Here is a 25,544-nt window from a genome sequence, read left to right on the forward strand (position 1 = left end):
CGTGCCAGATACGGTCCTTTTAATCCAGGAGTGAGCTGGGTCAGGTGGTGGATTTGTGCACACAGGGTGGGGCGCCCTGGACCTCACCAACATGGGGGTCTGAATCCTGACTGTGGCTTCCAGAGGACAAGGCCTCACTGGGGTCCGCTTCAGGTTAGGCAGGTTGGTCCCACGGCCAATGTGAAGATCAGTGAGTCCTGTTCCCTGGGGAAAGGTTTATTTGGTCCAGAAGAAAAACCTCCTTTCTGCTATTATATCCCTCTGAAGGGGAGTGTTCCTGTCCTTGGTTTCTCTGGAGGAAGCACCATTGGTGCTTGAATTGGATTTATACGGGGAGGGGGGGACAATTTTTTCCAGAAGCCTCCCTATCCTTAGCTGCTGTGAAATATCTAGTCCCAGCCCCCTATCTGAAGGTACATCACATTATTACCTCTTCCGCTGTATTTTCCTATTCTCATATTTTAGATGTGTGGACTCCAGACCCATATGACCCAAGGAGGGACATGCAAGGAGCAAAAAGTTATGAAACAGTGAATGAAATCTATTCTAAGTGACAGTAAATATCACCTAAGGAAATGAAATGCCTAAAATCAATATTTAAAATAGACCAGTTGACTTTTTCTGGGGAATTACAGAGTACCCTCCCCACAGAAGCAATACCACGACTCCATCCTAGAACGTGAGGTGACAGTTTCAGGCTTTGAATAGCAAGCAGCCCAAAGATAAGATCCCTGAGAGAAAGCAGACTCAGGTCAGGGGTTGGGTGAGTGCCTGGGTGGCTCAATCGGTTGTGTCCAACTCTTAGTTTGGGCTCAGGTTGTGATCCCATGGGTCATGGGATCTAGCCCCACATTGCATCAGGTTCCACACTCAGTGAGGAGTCTGCTTGATTCTGTCCCTACCCCACTTGTGCTTTCTCTCTCTTTCTCTCTCTGTCTTTCAAATAAATAAATATTTAAAAGAAAAAAAGAAAGTAGACTCAGGAGATAAGTACCACAGTTGCCTGCGGGCTTAACTGAGAGGATTTCCTGACTGCAACCAGTGGTGCAGTTGTCAAAGCAGAGCTTGGCAGCCACACTGGCCATGGCAGTAAACACCAGTTTTCATGGCACCTAAAAAAGCTGGAATCTAGAGAGAAGAGAGCTATGCAGAAGGGGCCTCATTTACTGGCTGAATCCTGGGTTGTACCTATTAGGGGGGAACAAATGAGGCCCATTAGTTTCTATGGGGTTGAACACAGCAGAAGGGCAAGAGAGCAGCACAGTGTTGGCAAGGTAGATGTTACTACAATAGAGACACATCGTTCCAACCTGGGCAACAAGGTGAAGCAGGGAGGCTGCACGTGAGGGGTCAACCTCACACCATGGACAACCCTAGATCCATCCCAAGGCTTGAGCCAAGCCTCAACCTGATTGAGCAGGGCTTTTTTATTGGACCCTCTGAGGTCCCTAATGTTCCTCTCTACCCACGACCAGCTCAGTGCATCAGCAGAAGCAGCACTAAAGTCTGTGATAAAGAGTCATGAAAACCCACAGCTTTTGTAGGACTCATGCCAGATCCTGCTGGATTTTCCCTGACTTATTTGTGCTTTGATGAAGTAAAACAGTTTGCAAATTCAGACTTCATCTTCTCTTCCCTGTCACTAGTCTGAATGAACCAAATCAGTTTCTTCTTCCTTCAGATGACCTTGGACGATCTCCACATTTAGCTGTTTTGCAGGGACCGTTTCCAGTCATGGCCTCACCCTCGTAGCTCAGACAATAGCTCACCACAGTACCTAGTCCTGACTCATCCTGTTCACTTGGCATCTTGACATTACAGCTCACCAGGGTGCATTCATTATCTCTAATGGGGAAAAAACAAGTATTAATCAGATCCTCAAGTCTTCCACAAGCTCAGTGCTCTTGGGGAATATGAAGACTTTATTGTGGTCCTAGGAGTTCATTACTCACTTGTTTTTCTGTGTGTAATTGAGAAAAGCAAAGCTAATAATGAAATTCAATCACTGAAGTGATGGATCCTGAGCATAGACAAGAAGATAACTGGTGAAAATTTCATCTATAAATATCCTAGGAAGGTTCACATATTTATGATGATGCTGTGCCTCTGTTTCCAGGATTGCCCACTGTTAATAACTAAGAGAATGTCCCGTATTACTGACAGCTCAAGGAGCTCATAGCAGACCTTTCTCCAACCAGGAGGTACAATCAAGTACAAGGGATGACAGATGCTCCTCCCAAGGTCTCCTCCCACACAGCCACCCTGAGAACAGGACAGGAGGCACAAGCGGTTGGGTGACTCACCTTTCCATTTGGATCTAATATAAGGGACTGTGGTTTCTACTGACTCACATTTAAGTTTACTGGATGAGGAAAGTCTAATGTAACTCTTCAGCTATGAATGTATATCAGGACCAAAAGAGGATATTTCTGCTATTATTTTATTCATTTTGAATAAAATATTTAGAGAAAGGAAATTGTTGGGTTTTCCTAATAATCTCAAAAGCTATGAACATTGATGGGTAGAGTGTCCAAATTACCTCATACCTTCAAAACTCTTTCTGGGAAAAAGCAAAAAAGGGGAGACAACTATCTCATGGCACCGCATGACGGGGCAGGACTAACCAACTTTTTAAAATCATCTGAACTAGTACCATTTGCCATTGAAATCTTCCAAAATAGTTCATTCTCTTAGGCTTTCACAAGCTTATAATTTTCTGTATTTCAGTTTCCAGAGATTTTCACTAAATTATATTTCTACACAGTGATTTATGAGATTTCTGAAGACTATCTCCAGGTCCAGACCCCTGTGGAGAAGTTCGGTGGGGTAAGACATGTAGGGATTTTTGCAGAGAGAGATCTGGATACCTAGTTAGTGATCACATGTTCACAAGGGCATTTTACTTTAAATAAGATATTTTCTTCCTGTTTCTCCTTTGCTCCATTTTCTTTAATGCATATTACTGTGTTTGAGCCTTAAAATGTCATCTCATTTCATCTTCTACAAAAATAACTCTAATTGTCATGTAATCAAATGCATATGTTAAGAATTAACTGCAGTTTAATGTTTTTCTTTTACAAGAGATACTCGGTGAGTCTGACATTATTTCCGACCTCAGGAAGTTTTCTGTCTTTTCTCTTTCTGGTGGAGGGAGAGAAATCTGTAGCATCCAGAAGAATACGTGTGAACGCATCAGTGGGCTCATTGTCTCGTGATGGAGTTTCTCAAATGTCTTCCTTTGTATTCTACTCAGAGTTTCTTCAAGACACTACTTCCTTCCACTGAAGGACTCTCACAAACCTAATTTGGTCAACCCTTTTCATCCTCTGGTTCCCAATTTAATGTCTTCCTCTTAGGAAATCCTCCCTTAGGTCCTGTCTTAGGCTAGAAGAAGTATAGGGTCTTGGTTTTTCCTTTACTACCACTTGTGACAACTGTAATTATTATTTGTCATGTCACTCACACTATGAGCTTCAAGGGTAGGAGTGCCTCGTCTGTCTTTTAGAGTACTTTATCCAAGTTACTAGCTCAGGACCTGCCTCAGAGTACACTCTCAATAAATACACTAGCCTGACAAAATAACAGCGAGTACCAAGGTAGGAATTCCACAGTGTCCAAGGAAGCATAAATGAGAGTCGTCTAATCCAGGCAAGAAGTAGTATGTAAATTGAGGTCAAAGGATGTCCAACCACACACAGAGAGACACACACTAAAGTACCAAGAAAAGGGTAGGAGGCTAAGGGTCTAGGAAAATCCAGGCAGAAGGAAAAACATACATACACCAATACCTGGTAATGAAATAGAGAAAGCTGCCTTTTATAATTACATGATTTTATTAGTTCCGATTATACGGTTCTGACACCTGGATTTGCCAGACTCTTGCTATGTCCCCAGTATGAGGGCCAGTCTAATAGGTCATTGAAATACCAACGACCCCTCGTGTGAAAGAAGAGCGTTTTGTTCTACACAAGAAGAGGGAGAGGATTACGGGGAACCAGAGTGGCAAAACCATATCAGATACAATTTCTTATCTTTCCTTCTATTTCCTTCTCCTTTTTAAAACTCTCTTGTGGTGTAATTAATACATACTTATCTCAGCCAAAACTGATTAAATCCAGACCAGAATCACTGAAACAAAATGCAACTTAACCTGAAATTCCATCATCCACTTATACATCTGAGTCCTTTCTGATTTTCACCGTGTGGATACACAGAATTTTTCTGAAAGTGGCATCCTACATTCATCAATATTCCGTAACCTATTTTATTTGTTTAAGATCTTATGACCATCTTACAAGTCCATATGTAGGGATAGAAAGAGACTTAAGGAGTAGAACGCTAAAATGCATGGATGTCCTGAAGTACATTTGAAGCCATCGTAATCCCACGTGGTATGAATTCTCTATATCTGGTGCTACAGTTATCTCTGTAATGAGCACACATGCTCCCTGTTGTCCTGTCGTGTCACTCCAAGTAGTTGTACAGTCTCTTTCAGGCTGCATCCCACTGTTAGTATTGTTACTTTCATACAGAAATCTATTATCGCTGATTTCACTTTCCTGGGTTCTGGAAGATTGGTGACATTGATGAGAAGTCAAGCACAAGGAAAATCCACTCACACACAGGTGACTGCCCTGCGTAATGTCAAGTTCACACCACTCTTCAGTATTTCTGGTCTGAGGAGGTGGCCAGCAGGGCTCCTTGGACTTGTTTTCCATCCCTGCCTCTCACACTTCCGTCTACAGATTAGGCAACTTTCTCTTCATAAAGCATTCTGATGAACTCATGTGATCCCAGGCCACTGTGGAGACAGGATGATGAAGGCGAGCCGGTCTGCTCCCAGGTTCTCTGTTGGCAGCATGCTGGCTCCGAGAGCCCTGACATTGAGAAGTCCTCTTTATTCACGCTCAAGGCTGTGGCTCTAAAAACACAGCCCTGAGACTGATGAATTAAGAGACGCATGGGGGGCCACCAGCACCTGTCTTTCCCACTCTTTGCAACACAGAGCTATTTTTTTGGAAATGGACAGTAGGAGTTGGCCACTCAGCCCAGGGCACACTTGGTATGATGAAAAGGGTTGTTTGTGGCTTCCAGTGGCAGTCAGTCTCCAATTTCAATGCTCTGCAAGGCAGCCTTTCTTTTTCTTTTTCTTCTTTTTATTTAGCTATTTTCATTTTCTTTGGTCACTTAAGTGGTTAAAGGTGTATTTAAATTTGTTATTCTTTTATCGAGAGAGCAAACAAAATTTCTAAGATCAATATTCTTCACAAATAAACTTCAGAAACAATTGTGAATGTGTGGTTCGAGTTACGTTAAGACAAGCCCTCCAACGTTTGCTCAGTTTTCTTCTCCAACACACGGAATTAGAAGTCTTGACTTGAAAAAACGGAAGCTTTGGCTGATGATCGAATACAAAAAGCCAGGACTATCTTTTGACTATCAATGGTGGTGAAGTCTTCCCACTGGGCAGGATATGGATTAGGGGCTCTATCAATACACATTGTCCCGAGATATCGCCCTGAAAGCTCTATAGAAAAAGATTCATCAGGCAAGCCTGGCATCTAATCAGCTATGATTATCTATTTTTTGCCACAATGATCAATGACAAAAGAACAGCTGATATTTGTGTGTGTGAGATACAATCTTTCCCAACTGAACTGCATCAATAGTCATTTTATTTTCATTTATATAATGCATTCCCAACCAAGCTTGGATTCGGGTTGTGATGTGTCATCAGAGTAAGATATAGATTGGCTGCTATTCCCTGGGATGGAAATACATTCAGCGGCTAAGCATATGATTAAACATTCAGGCCTGACGACGCTGTTTAATTATAGTTAGAAGGGAGTATTTCAATTCATAAAACTATTTGCATGCTGCTATCAGCTCAACTAACTCTTACATGACCAGCAGCTCCATAACCCCAACATACTTGTCTCCTAGGATGGTTCCTTCACTTTACCTTTATTATTCTGTGTGCATTCTCTTAAAGAGGTCATTGTCATAGAGCAACCCTTTAACTGCTGAGTAATAGACTTCCTGAGGTTCCTCTCTACCTTTCACCTAAGACCAGTGCAACACAACTACCTCTGCAGGGTTCACGTCTGTCATAAATAATCCTGAAAACCCATAGAAGTCTGTTGCAGTCTGCAGATCCTCCTCGGTTTTCACTGACTTACTCTTGTTTTGGTGGAATCATCCAGATGGTTTCCAAATCCAGACTTCACTTCTCCTCCACCCTCGTGCAGATGAATGCAGTAAGTTTTTTCCCTTTAGATGACTTCACCTCAGATACCAAATTTAGCTGGTCTTTGAGACCCTCCCTCCTAGTCACAACCTCATCCTTCGTGAAGATCACAACCAGGTAAAAACAGTACCATCTGCCAATTCATTCCATTTATTTGACATCTCCAGATTCTCCAGGGCATAGTCTGTGCCCTTAATAGGATTTAAAAAAGGAAAAATACAAGGAAAAGTATGTAGCAGGCTTTCAACCTTCTAGAAGCTTTGTGGTTTTTTTTTTTAAATTCTGAAAGCCTTTGTGATCACAATTATATGAGTCATTTACACACTTTACAAGCTCATGTTCTCTGTATAAGCGGGAATGGCAAGAGTAATACTGGACTTCACTCCTTGAAGCAAAGGATCCTGGGCATAGACAGGCGGATAAGTAGTGCACAACCCATGTGCAAATACCCTCGAAGGATTCACATACTTGTAACGAGTTTGTCCCTTTATTAGGCCTCTGGTATGTGTGTCAGGTGGCATTGAAACCAAAAGCATCTTTAAGGCAGACCTTCCTCCATCCAGGAGGCCACTCAAGTACCGGCAAAGGCGGCAAAGGCTGACGTCTACCTTCCCCTCCTGCCATAGGAGTCTCCTAAAGGGAAAGAGAACTGAGAGAAGTGGCTGAGTGACTCACCTCCCCCTTTGAAATCTGAGCCCCAGTGCAGGGCGGGTTGGCATCTGCTGATCCACATTTAAATCTGCTGGATTAAGGAAATTTCAGTGTTGTAACTCCTTTCAGCTACAGACCATTTTTTTTTAACGACAAAAATTTAAGAAAAAAACTTGGCTGTAATTTTTCATTGTGACTAAGATGTTTACAGGAAGGAAACTGTTCAGTTTCTCTGGCTGAGAAATTGAAAGTTACAGACATTGAGGGGAGGAGTCTCGAATTATGTGGCCTGAAGGACCAAAGTTGGAGACAGCAAGCTCTAGTCAGGGAACTCAGGCCACTGCCCCTGCCTTGCTATCTTTTTTTTTTTTTTAAGGTTTATTTATTTATTTATTCATGGGAGACACAGAGAGAGGCAGAGACACAGGCAGAGGGAGAAGCAGGCTCCCTGCAGGGATCCCGATGTGGGACTCGATCCCGGGACCCCGGGGTCATGCTCTGAGCCGAAGGCAGACGCTCAACTGCTGAGCCACCCAGGCGTCCCCCATCTTTTTTTTTTTTTTTTAACGATTTTATTTATTTATTGAGAGAGAGTGTGTGAGCGAGAGAGAGGAAGCACAAGCAAGGAGAAGCAGCAGAGACTCCCGGCTGAACAGGGAGCTGGGCCCGGAGCTCCATCCCAGGACCCTGACACCATGACCTGAGCCGAAGACAAATGCTTGGCCGATTGAGCCACCCAGGTGCCCCTGCCGTGTCATCTTTCAAAACACCTCATTTTCCTCTGCCCTTCGGGAGATTGTAACATCCTGCAGGTGTAAGTCTGAGATCTTTACTGATTTCTCCTCCGGTTACAACAAGCAGTGATTCTTGTATTTCTGATGAAGTCTCAGGATCTAGACACCAGGTAGGATGTTCGCGTTGGACGGGTCCTGTGACGCTCTCCACACAGACGGACCCCAGGGCTCAGCTTGTCACCCCAGGTTCACAAGTAGGGAGAATTCAGTCTGGTTCTTGGGGTGGGGAGGGGAACCTGCATGAGCTAGCTCGTGTTCAGAAAAGTGAAAACCCCAGTGGCTTCATCCTAACCCTTCATTTACCTGGGAGCAGAAGAGACATTTGACTCTTGCAGATCTTAAAATTCACTCCGCCTGCAGGAACTTCCACTAGCTGTCTCCTACCTCTCTATCAATAGGTGGCATTACACAAATCAGCTGGCTGCTTGCCAGATGGTAACCCAGTGGCAAATTAACCTCGACATACGACTGTTACACAAAAGGGTTTTCATCAGTGATACTGAAGGTAGTAGACACGTCTGGTTTTGCACATACACGGTGTGAGAGAATCCGTACGCCCAGGTGGAATCTGGAATTGTCTTGAATATGGCTGATGTGGCTGCCGGGTCTTGCCTCTGGAATTGAGGCCTTAGGAGAATTCCTCCCACGAGGTGATGCTAAAAACACACCAAAGAATGGAGAGCTATTATTCCCTGAAGCCCGAAGATCAGTCTGAGAACTAATTTGAGTGTTTGGTTAATGTGAAAGATATAGTTAATAAATGCCCAGAAGTGTGGAAGATTCTAGTCTTAAACTTGTTTCCTTGTAACCCGGGAAGGTTAGCAACTAAAGAATAACCTTGAGAATTCTGGGTGACCCAGTGGCTCAGGCCGACTTTTAGCTGAGACAGAACAAGATCCACCTCAGAATGATGAGATTTCAATCACGCGGTCCTTCAACATCTTAGAGTGAGAGTTCAATACTGGTCGGGGTGGGAGAGGAGAACGTGGTGAAGATATCTGAAAATATGCTATAATTGCTGAAAAAACGGCAGAGTTTTAAAGATTCTATTTTATAGTGAAAGGGAATAAAGGGGAAAGGAGAGAAAAATGAGTGGGAAATATCAGAAAGGGAGACAGAACATGAGACACTCCTAACTCTGGGAAAAGATCTAGAGGTGGTGGAAGGGGAAGTGGGCGGGGGGGTGACGGGCACTGAGGGGGGCACTTGACGGGATGAGCACTGGGTGTTATTCTATATGTTGGCAAATTGAACACCAATAAAAAATAAATTTATTAAAAAAAGATTCTATTTTAAAAAGCATGAATGAAATGAAAATGTACCGTATTTCATCTCATTTTAAAAACAATCAGCCAGAAAAAAGCTCAAAAACTCTTTTTCTCCAGATGTTCTCCTTATTCGTATACGGAAAACTCACTACAATGTCCTCCTAAAAACCTGGATGCCATTAACAATATGCATGTGGAGATAAAATCTAAGTACAGAGAAAAAAATATACATATGAGAGAAATTCAGCGATAGATATACCATCTATCAATTCTAAGGAATAGAGTGGTCATGGGTAGTTTTTATTTTCTCTTTTATACTTTCCTGTGCCATCCTAATACCATATTTTGCATGTATCGTTTTCATAATTTGGAAAAAAATAATAAACATTTTTTCCTAAAAGAGTGCTATAACGGGAGTCTAATTCGTTGGTTTGTTGCTGAAAAGCGAATCATTTGTGGGCTGCAGATCAGGGTCAGGCACACAGGCTCCAAAGCAATATTTGCACTTAGACTTTGGGGGTGACCCTGACAAGGTGAGCCTGGAGTCAAGAATAGGCATGTTGAACAGACTGTGCCCCGCTCCGAGAAACCCAGCTGAGGGCACAGGTCAACACGGAAATCCTCTGTGCTTCTGTTGCCAAGGCCTGTGTGCAAGAGAAGGATTGCTTTTGCTCAAAACAATGGGTATGTATTCAGAATTGGTGTCCCTGAGGGGGTGTCACGGCCAGCGGGCTGCAGAACGAGGCGCCTTTTGGGGATTTGCAGGAAGACGCTTCTGTGTTGCACGGGATTGCAGCTCTCGTGCCGTGGAGTCACTGGCTCCATTCCTTTACTCAAGCAGCGATAGCTCAGTAGCTGTGCAACCCGATTTGCTGGTTCTCGTGCTGCGTATAAGTGGATTCCATCAGGAAGCTGCCCTAGACAAAGCCCTGCATCAGGCAAGCACTGAAGAATAATTAGTCTACTCTAGAGTGCAATGGTAGAAAGTGGGTATCCAAAATCTGACATTTACATGTTTCTTGATCACGTATTTACTACCGGGTGTTTTGCAATTAATTATTTTGTGTTATTTTATCTTCAGCCTAACTATAGATGGTTGATAGTTTTCTCCTCTTTACTCTCCTGAGAGAAAACAAGGAAGAGAAATGCGAAATCATTTTCCTAAAGATACTCAGATGATCAATGGCAGTCCTGGATTGAGAAAGGGGCTGTGGTCCTGGTTTGGGGTAGGTGTGTTAGGGGGAGGGAACAGGGTGAGGTGGAAGGTGTGAAGGATGGGATGGGATGTCTCTCTCTGTGAAGGTCCAAGGCTGTTGATGTGCAACTAATCTAAGGAAAGAGGCTTTACAGATCTGCCCTTTTGGTTTGGGGCCAAGGACCAGGGAAGAATAATGAGTTGTTCTCCCTTGAGCTGCTTCTTTCTGCTGCTGGTATGTCTTTCCTTCTAGTAAGTAGGCTGAGGTGCCAAGAGTAAAATATTGACTTATTTTTATCTCCTTGCCTGAAATCATTCTAATAATGTTCATATTATTTTGGTCATTTTAAGAAACCAGAGTTTGCAGGAAATCAGAAGTTACGGAATCCAATTTTTTCATCTGTGATGTGAAAATTGAAGTTTAGAGAGATTGAGTGAAATGATCAAGATCATAATATCACTCAGCTGGTTAGGAATTGGATTTCATCCTGAAATCCAATCCATGTCACCAACTGCTAAAACTTCCTCCAACTCAGACTTGCTTTTTGGACTCTGAGGATTAGGATGGCTTCCATACAGAAATGATGTCTGTATTCTGAGCTGTTCTAATACCTCAAAGTCATATCACTTTATATAAACTTTCTGTAATTGGCTGCTCTGGAGTCTGAATATGATGTGATAGAAGTAAGAGAGCAAGGCTTTCTAGTGATCTGCCCCATCAATATTTTGCTTTCCTGAAGGTCATATGGATTCCCCTTTGACCTTGTAACTTCCAAACATATTGTGTCTCTAAACAAGAGATGCAAAAAATGACACTCATATATACATACATCCAAAAGAATTTGCCTCCTTGCTTCTGTTTTCACTTAAATAACTTCACTCTTTAATGCTGTGGCCCTATTGTATCTTATATTTTTGCACTTTGCCACATACTGCAACTCATCCTTGAGACCAACATAAAACAGAGGAGAAGCTCGAACTTTCCTTCCAGATTTAAAGAATCATCTTTCAATCAGAGTGTATATCTCAATTTATTAATTCATTAATTTGCTGTCAAGAAAAATACGTATCTCCCTCATTAGAGCGTACACTCTCCAAATCTTGGATTTGTTTTCCACTCCCTATTTTATCACCAGAACCTTCCTGTTGCCTTGTAGCAGCTCAATGTGTATTTACTGAAAGGACGCATAGATGGAAGGACGGATAACATGCTGGCTCCTCACCCAGACCACGTAACGCAGCTGTATAATCTGGCTACGGTGCCCCAGGTCGATGGCCAAGTTAGATCTCATCACGAAAAGCCAAATTCCAGTCGTGATTTTTAAAAAACCAAGATGGTCACGGTCAGTTATTTGAAATACTCTTGGGCAGCAGAAGGCGAAGAGTTATTGGATGTTTCTGGTAGAAATGAGTAGCTCTGGGCTGGGCAGCCTGGGTGGCTCAGTGGTTCAGCGCCGCCTTCAGCCCAGGGCGTGATCCTGGGGCCCCGGGATCGAGTCCCACGTCGGGCTCCCTGCATGGAGCCTGCTTCTCCCTCTGCCTGTGTCTCTGCCTCTCTCTCTCTCTCTCTCTCATGAATAAATAAATAAAATCTTTGAAAAAAGAAGAATCAAGTAGCTCTGGACTAAAAGGAACAAGACATCTGTGAATTTACTGAAAGAGGGATGATTTAATTAGTAGGGCTGTCTGAGAGTAGAGTGAGCTGTCTTATGGGGCACAGGGTTCTCTGTCACTCCGTCTCAGAGAGTAGAAAGTGGTAGGCTCTGTGCCGGGGGAGCATGAGAGATCCCTGCCCTGGGCAGGAGGGGGACTAGTGCCACAGGTAAGTTAGTCCCACGAAGCAGGTGTGTCAGGAGGCGTGTGGATCACATGTCCCTTCCACGCTGGTGGCACGGGAGAGACACGGGCTCCAGAGACAGGGGGAGTCACCGCACCATGACCCCCAGCACGGCCGCCACCGTACCCCACACCCAGCGGTACCAAGGAGGCATCGGCGGTCCCGAGGATCTCACTTTCCTTAACAAGCAGGTGCACATTTCTACGTATCATCCCAGTTTCATTTTCAACCTTCTGCTTTAATCGTGCGGAGCTCTCTCAGGCCCTGATCACGTCTCCTCTCGGCTTTCAGGGTCCTCCTCTTCTTCGTCTCTCTTCCTGTGCTAGTCAGGCCCAAGCACGGATCATCGGCTCTGTGCCCATTCACGGTCTGCCCAGGTCTCCTCTACCTTCCCTGGGGTGAGGTCGTGGGGAGTGTGGACGGGCAGCGGTCGGGCAGAGAGAACATTCCACAAAGGATGGAGGGCGACGGGCAACAGAACAAAGCCCGGTTTCCTGCCAGAGTAGCTCAGGGCAGCACAGGTAAACGTTCCCCTCCAGAGGAGGCCTAAGGGTGACCTAGGAAGCCGTGGTCAAGTCATAAAGAAATGTATTTAGCTTCCAGGAGGGGCTGATGGTAATTTTGTGCCATTATGTGTAATTACTGCCACCCTGAGACCATCTCTAAGAGCTACAACTTCTCAATACAACGCAAGACGCAATTGGTCCCTCCTCTAAAGTGCCTTAGCTATTGGCGTGGCAGTCCATGCACGCACGGCACTGTGAGCTTATCTCATCACTCATATGGTTATTTAGCCTTCATGGAAATCACCAGAGAGAATCTATGTTATCCATGTCATACGCAGACATACACACGTGCTCGTGCACACACACGCGGCACTAAATAAATGTTTACTGTAATTTAGAATTGAACTCAGAATCTTAAATTTGTTACATTTGTCATTGACTGAAGAAAAAGACCATATTAGGAAATATTTCTTCCACAAACTTTCTACCATCTTGCATGTCAATATTTTTGCTTGTTTGTTTCTTTTCCTTTAGACACTCATGAGGTGATATTAAACATTTTAAGAATACAGAAACATTTATTTGGGTGCATAAGAGCTTCTTCTCCTGGGCCAAAGACCCTTAAGCCCTAACCTGAAACTAAAAGGAAACACAATTCTGAAGTCAAACCTCTCTATCATTTATCAATGATAAATCTAAATTTATCACTGATAAATGATTTATCTCTATCATTTATCAGTGATAAATTTATCAAATCATTTTCCTCTTCTCAAAGTTCCAATTCATTTTGTCTTTATTGCTGGCTTAGTAAATTATTTTTTTTAGTAAGTGGTGGAAAGAATCCTGCCCCCCCCCCCACCATTAGATATTTATGGTGGGTTGGAAGTTCAGTATTAGCAACAGTAAAAAATCTCATCTCCAATTTTAGAATAAAACAATATCAGGGAAGGTCTTGAGAGCAAAAAAGAAGTACAAAAATAAAGCAAAGGGTTTCTCATTCCAGCAAGGATCATCAGAGAAGCCTTTGCAGACGTTGGTCTACGTTAGAGGAAAAGATCAAACAAAGAATGGGAAGAGCAGAGATAAAGGCGGAAAGGTGGGAAAATATGCCTTGTCCATTCGATCCAGGGTCAGAGGACAGGAGCTCAGGTAAGCCAGACGCTGTGGGCCTTCGTCTTTCCCTGCGTCAGGCTATGAAGATGAGGTTAAAGGGGCCAGTTTCAGGCATACGCAGGACACAACTGAGCACTCTCTTCTCCTGCCCCAACATCGAGTCTCACTTTTATTCCACTCAGAGTAGAGAGAGGGCTACAGATGCCCTTTCTGCCACCAGAATTGTTTGCATTTTAAGGTACTGTTTGGAGGCAAAAGAAAGAATACAAGAAGTCAAAACCAAGACGCAAACGCCAGGGGAGAAGAGCTAAGTGGGAGAAGCTTTCAAGTTGGAGAGGGAAGAAGGTCACCTTACAACTTAAATGAATTCCCACTTGCCGCAACTTCTCCTCATCCTAATGTGTCCAAATGTGTCCTAATGTCTCCTCATCCTAATGTGTGATTTAATCTTCCTGTAGCCAGATTATATAATACAGTCACATTTTGTAGAAGAGTAAGAACACTGTGAAACAGAGAATAGTCCAGAAAAGATAGATGACGTAGGGGAATGAAAATGGCACAGTATCAAGTGCGAAGTTGTAGATAATCACCCCCTCCTCTGCTTTTCACTGCGAATAACAGGCCAGAGGTCAAAGCTTATATACAAAATTCATAGTTTCATACAAGTGGGAGCTGTGTAGGCAAACATTAGTTTTCAAAAAAAGGTGAAAGAAAACGGGACAGGCTTTGGAAAAACTATATTCCTGTGGTTGTACACATAAATTTCAGCTGACACCAAAAGTATGAGGATCTCATACTTGCACTAATATTTTCGGTGAAGAATTTTATTAAGAGATATTAAGGACATGTAGGCTTACCTTCATACAGGCTTTATTTTTTTTTCTTTCAAGATTTTATTTAAATTCTAGTTAGTCAACATATAGCGTGGTATTAGTTTCAGGCGTAGAATTTAGTGATTCATCACTTACGTACAACACCCTGTGTCATCACGAGTTCCCTCCTTAATGCCCATCACCCGTTTACTTCAATCCCCACATCCCCTCCAGCAACTCTCAGTTCAGTTCCTAGACTTAATAGTCTCTTAGAGTTTGCCTCCTGCTCTGTTTTTATATTTTTAAAAATTTTTCCTTCCCTTCCCCTTCTGTTCATCTGTTTTGTTTCTTTAATTCTACGTATGAGTGAAATCATATGGCATTTGTCTTTCTCTGACTGACATATTTTGCTCAGCATAATACCCTCTAGTACCATCTATGTTGTTGCAAATGATAAGATTTCATTCTTTCTGATGGCTGAGTAATATTCCATTGTATATACACCACATCTTCTTTATCCACTCACCTGTCGGTGGACATCTGGGCTCTCTCCAGGGTTTGGCTATTGTGGACACTGGTGCTATAAACACTGGGGTGCAGGTGCCCCTTCAAATCACTACATTTGTATCCTTTGGATAAATACCTAGTAGTGCAATTGCTGGGTCATAGGGCAGCTCTATTTGAAACTTTTTGAGGAACCTCCACACTGTTTTCAGAGTGGCCACAACAGCTTGCATTCCCAACCCACAGTGTAAAAGGGCTGGTTCCCCTTTCTCCACATCCTCACCAACTTCTGTTATTTCCAGAGTTGCTAATCCTAGCCATTCTGACAGGTGTGAGGTGGTATCTCATTGTGGTTTTGATTTGTATTTCCCTGATGATGAGTGATGTTGAGCATCTTTTCATGTGTTTGTTGGCCATTGGTATGTCATCTTTGGAGAAATGTTTGTTCATGTCTTCTGCCCTTTTCTTCACTGGATTTTGTATTTTTTGAGTGTTTACTTTAATAAGTTCTTCATAGGTTTTAGATACTAGCCAATATATCACTTGCAAATATCTTTCCTCATTTTGCTGGTTAACTTTAGATTTGTTTGTTTCCTTTGCTCTGCAGAAGCTTTTAATCTTGATGAAGTCCCAATAGTTCATTTTTGCTTTTGTTTCTTTTGCCTTCGTGGATGTATCTTGTAAGAAGTTACTGTGGCCGAGTTCAAAAAGGGTGTTGCCTGTGTTCTTCTCTAGGATTTTGATGGAATCTTTTCTCACATTTAGATCTTTCATCCATTTTGAGTTTATCTTTGTGTCTGGTGAAAGAGAGTGGTCTACTTTCATTCTTCTGCATGTGGATGTCCAATTTTCCCAGAACCCTTTATTGAAGAGACTGTCTTTCTTCCAATGGATAGTCTTTCCTCCTTTATCGAATATTAGTTGACCATAGAGTTCAGGGTCCACTTCTGGGTTCTCTATTCTGTTCCATTGATCTATGCGTCTGTTTTTGTGCCGGTACCACACTGTCTTGATGACCACAGCTTTGTAGTACAACCTGAAATCTGGCATTGTGATGCCCCCAGATATGGTTTTCTTTTTTAAAATTCCCCTGGCTATTCAGGGTCTTTTCTGATTTCACCACACAAATCTTAAAATAATTTGTTCTAACTCTCTGAAGAAAGTCCATGGTATTTTGATAGGGATTGCATTAAACGTGTAAATTGCCCTGGGTAACATTGACATTTTCACAATATTAATTCTGCCAATCCATGAGCATGGAATATTTTTCCCACTCTTTGTGTCTTCCTCAATTTCTTTCAGAAGTTTTCTATAGCTTTTAGGGTATAGATCCTTTACCTCTTTGGTTAGGTTTATTCCTAGGTATCTTATGCTTTTGGGTGTAATTGTAAATGGGATTGACTCCTTCATTTCTCTTTCTTCAGTCTCATTGTTAGTGTATAGAAATGCCACTGATTTCTGGGCATTGATTTTGTATCCTGCCACGCTACCGAATTGCTGTATGAGTTCTAGCAATCTTGGGGTGGAGACTTTTGGGTTTTCTATGTAGAGTATCATGTCATCGGCAAAGAGGGAGAGTTTGACTTCTTCTTTGCCAATTTGAATGCCTTTAATGTCTTTTTGTTGTCTGATTGCTGAGGCTAGGACTTCCAGTACTATGTTGAACAGCAGTGGTGAGAGTGGACATCCCTGTCTTGTTCCTGATCTTAGGGGAAAGGCTCCCAGTGCTTCCCCATTGAGAATGATATTTGCTGTGGGCTTTTCGTAGATGGCTTTTAAGATGTTGAGGAACGTTCCCTCTATCCCTACACTCTGAAGAGTTTTGATCAGGAATGGATGCTGTATTTTGTCAAATGCTTTCTCTGCATCTAATGAGAGGATCATATGGTTCTTGGTTTTTCTCTTGTTGATATGATGAATCACATTGATTGTTTTACGGGTGTTGAACCAGCCTTGTGTCCCAGGGATAAATCCTACTTGGTCATGGTGAATAATTTTCTTAATGTATTGTTGGATCCTATTGGCCAGTATCTTGTTGAGAATTTTTGCATCCATGTTCATCAGGGATATTGGTCTGTAATTCTCCTTTTTGGTGGGGTCTTTGTCTGGTTTTGGAATTAAGGTGATGCTGGCCTCATAGAACGAATTTGGAAGTACTCCATCTCTTTCTATCTTTCCAAACAGCTTTAGGAGAATAGGTATGGTTTCTTCTTTAAACGTTTGATAGAATTCCCCTGGGAAGCCATCTGGCCCTGGACTCTTGTGTCTTGGGAGGTTTTTGATGACTGCTTCAATTTCCTCCCTGGTTATTGGCCTGTTCAGGTTTTCTATTTCTTCCTGTTCCAGTTTTGGTAGTTTGTGGCTTTCCAGGAATGCGTCCATTTCTTCTAGATTGCCTAATTTATTGGCGTATAGCTGTTCATAATATGTTTTTAAAATCGTTTGTATTTCCTTGGTGTTGGTAGTGATCTCTCCTTTCTCATTCATGATTTTATTAATTTGAGTCTTCTCTCTCTTCTTTTTAATAAGGCTGGCTAATGGTTTATCTATCTTATTAATTCTTTCAAAGAACCAACTCCTGGTTCTGTTGATCTGTTCCACAGTTCTTCTGGTCTCGATTTCGTTGAGTTCTGCTCGAATCTTTATTAACTCCCTTCTTCTCCTCAGTGTAGGATCTATTTGCTGTTTTTTCTCTGGCTCCTTTATGTGTAAGGTTAGCTTTTGTATTTGAGTTCTTTCCAGTTTTTGAATGGATGCTTGTATTGCGATGTATTTCCCCCTTAGGACTGCTTTTGCTGCATCCCAAAGATTTTGAACGGTTGTATCTTCATTCTCATTAGTTTCCATGAATCTTTTTAATTCTTCCTTAATTTCCTGGTTGACCCTTTTATCTTTTAGCAGGATGGTCCTTAACCTCCACGTGTTTGAGGTCCTTCCAAACTTCTTGTTGTGATTTAGTTCTAATTTCAAGGCATTATGGTCTGAGAATATGCAGGTGACGATCCCAATCTTTTGGTATCGGTTCAGACCCGATTTGTGACCCAGTATGTGGTCTATTCTGGAGAAAGTTCCATGTGCACTTGAGAAGAATGTGTATTCATTTGAGTTTGGATGTAAAGTTCTGTAGATATCTGTGAAATCCATCTGGTCCAGTGTATCATTTAAAGCTCTAGTTTCTTTGGAGATGTTGTGCTTAGAAGACCTATCGAGTGTAGAAAGAGCTAGATTGAAGTCACCAAGTATAAGTGTATTATTATCTAAGTATTTCTTCACTTTGGTTATTAATTGATTTATATATTTGGCAGCTCCCACATTAAAGGCATATATATTGAGGATTGTTAAGTCCTCTTGTTGGATAGATCCTTTAAGTATGAGATAGTGTCCCTCTTCATCTCTCACTACAGTCTTTGGGGTAAATTTTAGTTTATCTGATATAAGGATGGCTACCCCTGCTTTCTTTTGAGGACCATTCGAATGGTAAATGGTTCTTCAACCTTTTATTTTCAGGCTGTAGGTGTCCTTCTGTCAAAAATGAGTCTCTTGTAGACAGCAAATAGATGGGTCCTGCTTTTTTATCCAGTCTGAAACCCTGCGCCTTTTGATGGGGTCATTAAGCCCGTTCACATTCAGAGTTACTATTGAGAGATATGAGTTTAGTGTCATCATGATATCTATTCAGTCCTTGTTTTTGTGGACTGTTCCACTGAACTTCTTCTTAAAGGGGAATTTTAAGAGTCCCCCTTAAAATTTCTTGCAGAGCTGGTTTGGAGGTCACATATTCTTTTAGTTGCTGCCTGTCTTGGAAGCTCTTTATCTCTCCTTCCATTTTGAATGAGAGCCTTGCTGGATAAAGTATTCTTGGTTGCATGTTCTTCTCATTTAGGACCCTGAATATATCCTGCCAGCCCTTTCTGGCCTGCCAGGTCTCTGTGGAGAGGTCTGCTGTTACCCTAATACTCCTCCCCATAAAAGTCAGGGATTTCTTGTCTCTTGCTGCTTTAAGGATCTTCTCTTTATCTTTGGAATTTGCAAGCTTCACTATTAAATGTCGAGGTGTTGAACGGTTTTTATTGATTTTCTGGGGGGATCTATTTCCTGGATCTGAATGCCTGTTTCTCTTCCCAGATTAGGAAAGTTTTCAGCTAGAATTTGTTCAAATACATATTCTGGCCCTCTGGCCCTTTTGGCACCCTTGGGAACCCCAATTAAACGTAGGTTTTCTTCCTCAGGCTGTCGTTTATTTCCCTTAATCTATCTTCATGGTCTTTTAATTGTCTCTTTTTTCCTCAGTTTCCCTCTTTGCCATCAACTTGTCTTCTATGTCACTCACTCGTTCTTCCACCTCGTTAACCCTCGTCGTTAGGACTTCTAGTTTGGATTGCATCTCATTCAACTGATTTTTAATTTCTGCCTGATTAGCTCTAAATTCTGCAGTCGTAAAGTCTCTTGAGTCCTTTATGCTTTTTTCTAGAGCCACCAGTAGCTGTATAATCGTGCTTCTGAATTGGCTTTCTGACATTGAATTGTAATCCAGGTTTTGTAACTCTGTGGGAGAGAGGACTGTTTCTGATTCTTTCTTTTGAGGTGAGGTTTCCCTTCTACTCATTTTGCTCAGTGCAGAGTGGCCAAAAGCAAGTTGTATTGGGAAAAGGAGAAAAAGAGGAGAGAGAGAAGGAAAGAAAAGAGAAAGAGAAAAAAAAGGAAGAAAAAAAAAGAAGAAAAAGAGAAAGAAAAAGAAAGAAAGGAAAAAAGGGTGGGGGAAGGAAACAAATCAAAAAGCAAAACAAAACAAAACAAAAGAAAACAGGAAAAAAAATCACGGGGGAGTATCTTCTGATTCTGTGTACTTTAAGTCCCTTGACTTCCCCTGGAACTTGTCCGTCTAGCTGGTGTTCTGGGGGAGGGGCCTGTTGTGCTGATTTTCAGGTGTTAGCACTTGGGGGAGCTGCTGTGCCCCTGCCTGGTGCAGGGCTCCTTGGGGGTTGTTCACCCCGTGAGGCCCCAGGAGGAACAACCCCAGTGGCGGCCAGCTCTGCAGCCCTGGAGTCAGCTCCCGCAGTAGCTCCAGAGCTCTCCGTCTGCAGGGCCTGGAGGCTCCGGGCGGGGCCGCTGATCTGCTCAGCTGGGGCAGGAGCGTCCTCGCGGTCCTGGGCCCTCCTGGCCTCTGCCTGTCCCGGGGGAGGCCGGATCCTGGGCTGTGTCCCGGCGCCCAGTGCTCCCGGGCCTGCGCTGTTGGATTCGCGCTCCCGCCCCCAGCCCCCTCCGCGGAGCCGCCCCCGAGCCCCCCCGAGCTGCTCCCGCCCCGCAGCCCCCTCCACGGAGCCGCCCCCGAGCCCCCAGAGCTGCTCCCGCCCCGCAGCCCCCTCCGCGGAGCCTCCGCCCGAGCCCCTCCGAGCTGCTCCCGCCCCGCAGCCCCCTCCGCGGAGCCGCCCCCGAGCCCCCCGAGCTGCTCCGGGTCCCCCGTGCGCGCTGCAGCCCTTAGGGAGCTCGGGGCGCTCTCCCGGGGCGCAGGTGCCTGTTAGTGTCCCCGCGAGCCCGAGGGCATCCTCGCCCTCCTGGGTCCTGCTCCAACCCCCTGCGAGCCCCTTTCCCCCCGGGAAGGTCGGTGCAGCTCCTGCTCCTCCGGGACGGGGCTCTCCTGTCCTGGGGACACTCGCCCCGGCCTCAGCCCGGCTCCTCGCGGGGCCCCTCCCTCTTGGAGGCCTTTGTTTCTTTATTTCTTTTTCCCCGTCTTCCTACCTTGATAGAAGCGCGAACTCTTCTCACTGTAGCATTCCAGGTGTTCTCTCTTTAATTCTCAGGCCGAATTCGTAGATTTTCAGGATGATTTGAAGGTTTTCTGGGTAATTTGGTGGGGACAGGTGATTTGGGGACCCTACTCTTCTGCCATCTTGCCCCTCCACTCCCTTCTGACATTTCATTTTAGTGAAATTGAAAACAATAAGTCAAAGAATTAATTATTCTAGCAAAGAGAGGCCACGTTTGAAGGCAGGAACCATGAATTGGAAGTGACGGCAACATGGTGGGCTGTCCTCATTCCACAGGTATAAAGAGCTAACTGTTAAGTATTTAGAGACTTTACACACAAGTGGACAAATATTGGGCATCATGAAATCAACCTGTAGTATTTACACTGTGGAAACTGGCAAATGCTCTTAAAATTAAAGCACAGCTCAATAGGCAATTTCAGAAATCCAGATAAGAAAAAGAAGAGACTTGGATTGATATATTTTTAAAAAGAAGAAAGAAAGAAAGAAAGAAAGAAAGAAAGAAAGAAAGAAAGAAAGAAAGAAAGAAAGAAAGAAAGAAAGAAAAGAAAGAAAGGAAGAAAGAAAGAAGAAAGAAAGAAAAAAGAAAGAAAGGAAGAAAGAAAGAAAGAAAGAGAAAGAAAGAGAAAGAGAGAGAGAAAGAGAGAAAGAAGAAAAGAAAGAAAGAAAGAAAGAAAGAAAAAAAGAAAGAAAGAAAGAAAAGAAAGAAAGAAGAAAGAAAGAAAGAAAAGAAAGAGAAAGAAAGAAAGAAGAAAGAAAGAAAAAGAAGAAAGAAAGAAAGAAAGAAAGAAAGAAAGAAAGAAAGAAAGAAAGAAAGAAAGAAAGAAAAAGACTCAGATGCCTGGGTGGCTCAGGGGTTGAGCATCTGCCTTCGGCTCAGGACTAATCCCAGGGTCCCGGAATCGAGTCCCACATCGGGCTTCCCGTGAGGAGCCCGCTTCTCCCTCTGCCTGTGTCTTTACCTCTGTGTGTGTGTGTCTCTCACGAATAAATAAATAAAATCTTTTAAAAGAAAAAAAGTCTTTTTAAAGGTAGTCCTCAAGTATTTGTGGCTAATTAAGTGATAGTGTTGAGAAAGATAAGATATTCAGAGGTTGTTATCCACTCATACTTGGAGATTTTAATGCTCTCCACCAGCACCTGACAGATCCAGCAAGCACAAAATAAGTAAGGATATGGTTGAACCAAACAGCACCCTTGATCCCTAGATCTAATAGACATCTAAGAATATTTCATCCAACAACAGAGAATATACATTCTCTCAAGCTCACATGGAACATTCTCCAAGACAGATCTCATCCTGGACCAAAAAACACTCTTAAACAAATTTAAAAGAAGAGAAATCATACAATGCCTACCTTGCAGACCACAGTAGAATTAAACTAGAAATCCATAATGCAAAAAAGAGGTTGAAAGTATCAATAGCATATGTAGAAGGTAAACATAAGACTTCTAAATAACACATGGGTCAAAGAAGAAGTTTCAAGAGAAATTTGAATATATTTAGAACTAAATGAAAATGAAAATATGACATGTTAAAATATGTTGAAGCAACAAAAGCAGTATTGGGAAGGGGAATCTGTGAATTATTAAAGAAAAATGATCTGGGGCACCTTGGGGGCTGAGTGATTGAATGTCTGCCTTTGGCTCAAGTCATGACCCCGGGGCCTTGGGACTGAGCCCCACATCAGGCTCTCTACTTAGTGGGGAGCCTGCTTCTCCCTCTCCTCCCTGCTTATGCACACACACCCTCTCTCTCCCTCCCTCTTTCTGTCTGAAATAAGCCAAGTCTTAAAAAGAAGAAAGAAAAATGATCTAAAATTAATACTCTCAGCTCCTACCTTAGGAAACTAGAAAAAGAAGAGCAAATTAAATGCAAACAGAACAAAAGAAAAGACATAAAAACTAGAGTAGAAATCAATGAAATTGAAAACAAGAAGTCAAAGAATTAAAAAGCTGGTTCTTTGAAAAAAGGTTAATAAAACTAATAAAACCCTAGGCAGTTAAGCCAAGAAAAAAAGAGAGAAGACACAGATTACTGACATCGGAAATGACCGAGGGGCCAAACTACTGATCCCATGGGAATGAAAAGAATAATAAAGGGGATCCCTGGGTGGTGCAGCGGTTTGGCCCCTGCCTTTGGCCCAGGGCGCGATCCTGGAGACCCGGGATCGAATCCCACATCAGGCTCCCGGTGCATGGAGCCTGCTTCTCCCTCTGCCTGTGTCTCTGCCTCTGTGTGTGTGTGTGTGTGTGTGTGTGTGTGTGTGTGTGACTATCATAAATAAAAATAAAAATTAAAAAAAAGAATAATAAAGGAATTTTATGAACAGCTGTGTGTCCACAAATTTGATAACCCAGATGAATAGAACAATTGCTTCAAAGACACAACCTATCAGCACTCACACAAGATGAAGTAGGTAATCTGAATAGGCTCATATTAAAGAAGCTGAATTAATAATAATCTTCCAAAACAAAAGCACCAAGTCCAAGTGGTTTCAATGGTGAATTCTCCTTTCCTAAGGAGGAAATTTTTACCAATTCTCTACGATCTCTTGAAGAAAACTGTAGCAGAAGGCGCACTTTCTAACTCCGTGGTTGCCCGTAGGGAGGTGGGGAGGGAGGATGGGACGAAGAGAGTACGGGAGATTTTTAAGGGAGAGGAAATATTCTGTGTAATATTGTAGTGGTGGATACACGTCTACAGAGAGACGTATACACATATATATCAGTTTTTGCCGCATGCGTTTTAATGTTCTCTCAAGTGCACGCATATTTAGAACTGTTTTGTCTTGGGGCGCCTCGGTGGCTCAGTCTGTTAAGTCTCTGCCTTCAGCTCAGGTCAAGATCTTGGGGTCCTGGGATCAAGCCCCAGGTCAGGCTCCCTCATCGGGGAGAATGCTTCTCTGTCTCCCCCACTCTCTGGTTGCACTCTCTCTCTTTCATGCTATCTCCCAAATAAATTAAAATATTGTTAAAAAAAATAATAGTTATGTCTTTATGAATAATTTACCCCTCTATCATTAAGTAACAGCCATCTGTAAGCTGGAAAATTCTCATTGTTCTGAAATCATTTCATCAGAATTCAACGTAGCTGCTCCATTTTGGTTTTATCAGTATTAGTCAGGTGTATCAGTGTCTATTCTTTTGCTTTTAACCTGAATCTTTACCTTTAAAGTGAATTTCCTATACAAAATGTAGAGTTGGGTTCTCATTTAATTGATGTATTTAGACCATCAGCATTTAAGGTGATTATTGACAGGCTTAGATTGATAACTACCATTGTTTGCCATTGTTTTCTATTCCTTGCATTTGTTCTTTGTTTCTTTGCCCCTATTTTTTTTCTACCTCCCTTGGTTTTAACTAATCCTTTTATATGACTTAGTTTTCCTTCCTTCCTTTCTTAGCATTTCAACTATACTTATAACATTTTCAGTCATTTTTTGGGAGTTTCCAGAATGGTTTTTAAACCATCTAGATCTGCCTTCGGACAACACTCGATTGCTTCCCATATAATGCTGTTAACTCACAGCAGAGCATCCGCTAGCCCTCCATCCCACCTTTGTAGCACCTGTGCCGGTCACTCACTATCTGTGCACTACAGGGCCAACTACGTTGTTGCCATGATCACTTGAAACAGGCAGTTATCTTTTAGATCAATTAAGAATCAGAAAAGCAAAATATTTCACTTTTATTTATTCCTCTCCAATGCTCTTTCCTTCTTCATGGAGGTCTGAATTTCTGACCCCTACCATTTTTCTTCCCCTTGAAGAACTTAACATTTCATTTCTTATAGGGCAGGTCTGTGGACAACAAATACCCTCAGGTTTCGTTTGGCTAAGAAAGCCTTTATTTCTCCTTCACTTTTGAAGGATAATATTTGTGGATACAGAATTCTAGATTGATATGCTTTTTTTCTTCAACATGTTAAATATTTCACTTCACTCTCTTTATGCAACATTTCTGACAAGAAGGCCATGACATTCTTATCTTTGTTCCTCTGTAGAGAGGGTGCTTATTTTCCCTTGACTTCTTTCATGATTTTCTCTGTCTTTTGTCTTTTGCCATTTGAAAATAACATGCATGAATAAATTCACTAGTAGTGAATTTTTGGTATTTGTCATTTCTGACCTTGTCTGAACGTCCTGTATCTGTGGTTCTGTGTTTGCCATTAAGCTTAGAGACTGCTTTGCCTTTATTCTTTCAAATATTTTTCCTGCTCCAGTGCCTTTTTCTTTACCTTTTAGATTTCCTATTATGCATATGCTGCATCTTATAATATTATGCCACAGATATTGGACATCCTAGTTTTTCTTTCTTTCTTTGTCTTTGCATTTTAGTGTAAGAAGTTTCAGCTGACCTATTTAAGCTCAGTGGTCCTTTCCTTGGTTGTGTCCACTTTACTGAATACTTATCTTCTCTGTCACAACATTTTTTATATCTTGAATTTCCTTTTGATTCTTTCTTAGAGTTTCCATCTTTCTGTTTATAGTACCCACCTGTGCTTGCATGCGCTTTGCTTTTTCCATGGGCGATGGGCTAACTTGTGTCCCCCACCCCTCACATTCATATGTTGAAGCCCTAACAGGGAGTACCTTAGAATGTATTTGTAAATAGAGCCCTTAAAGAGTTGATTAAGGTTACATGACATCATGGGTGGGTCCCTAACCCAGTTTCATTTATGTAGAGAACATGTGGACACACAAAGAGACGTTCGGAGTACAAGGACAGAGGAACAACCCTGTGAAGAGGATGGCCATGCATGTGTCAAGGAGAGAATCCCCTGAGGGAACCAACCCTGCTGGTACCCTGATATTGGACTCCAGCCTCCAGAACTGTGAAAAAATAA

At 42.5% G+C, this 25,544-nt stretch overlaps 1 protein-coding gene across 2 annotated transcripts in view; it reads left to right on the forward strand.

Moving 5' to 3' along the window:
• The first annotated feature begins 7,221 nt into the window (after positions 1-7,221).
• Positions 7,222-25,544, forward strand: part of LOC144307183 (interferon-activable protein 203-like) — a 39,942-nt gene continuing 21,619 nt past the window's right edge. The window contains exon 1 of one of the 2 annotated variants that reach the window (XM_077886720.1): positions 7,222-7,802. The gene's annotated coding sequence lies outside the window, so the exon portion shown is untranslated. The remainder of the gene's footprint in view (positions 7,803-25,544) is intronic. The other variant, XM_077886723.1, reaches the window with a different exon arrangement.

Source organism: Canis aureus, chromosome 38, assembly GCF_053574225.1.
Source record: "Canis aureus isolate CA01 chromosome 38, VMU_Caureus_v.1.0, whole genome shotgun sequence".
NCBI lineage: Eukaryota > Metazoa > Chordata > Mammalia > Carnivora > Canidae > Canis > Canis aureus.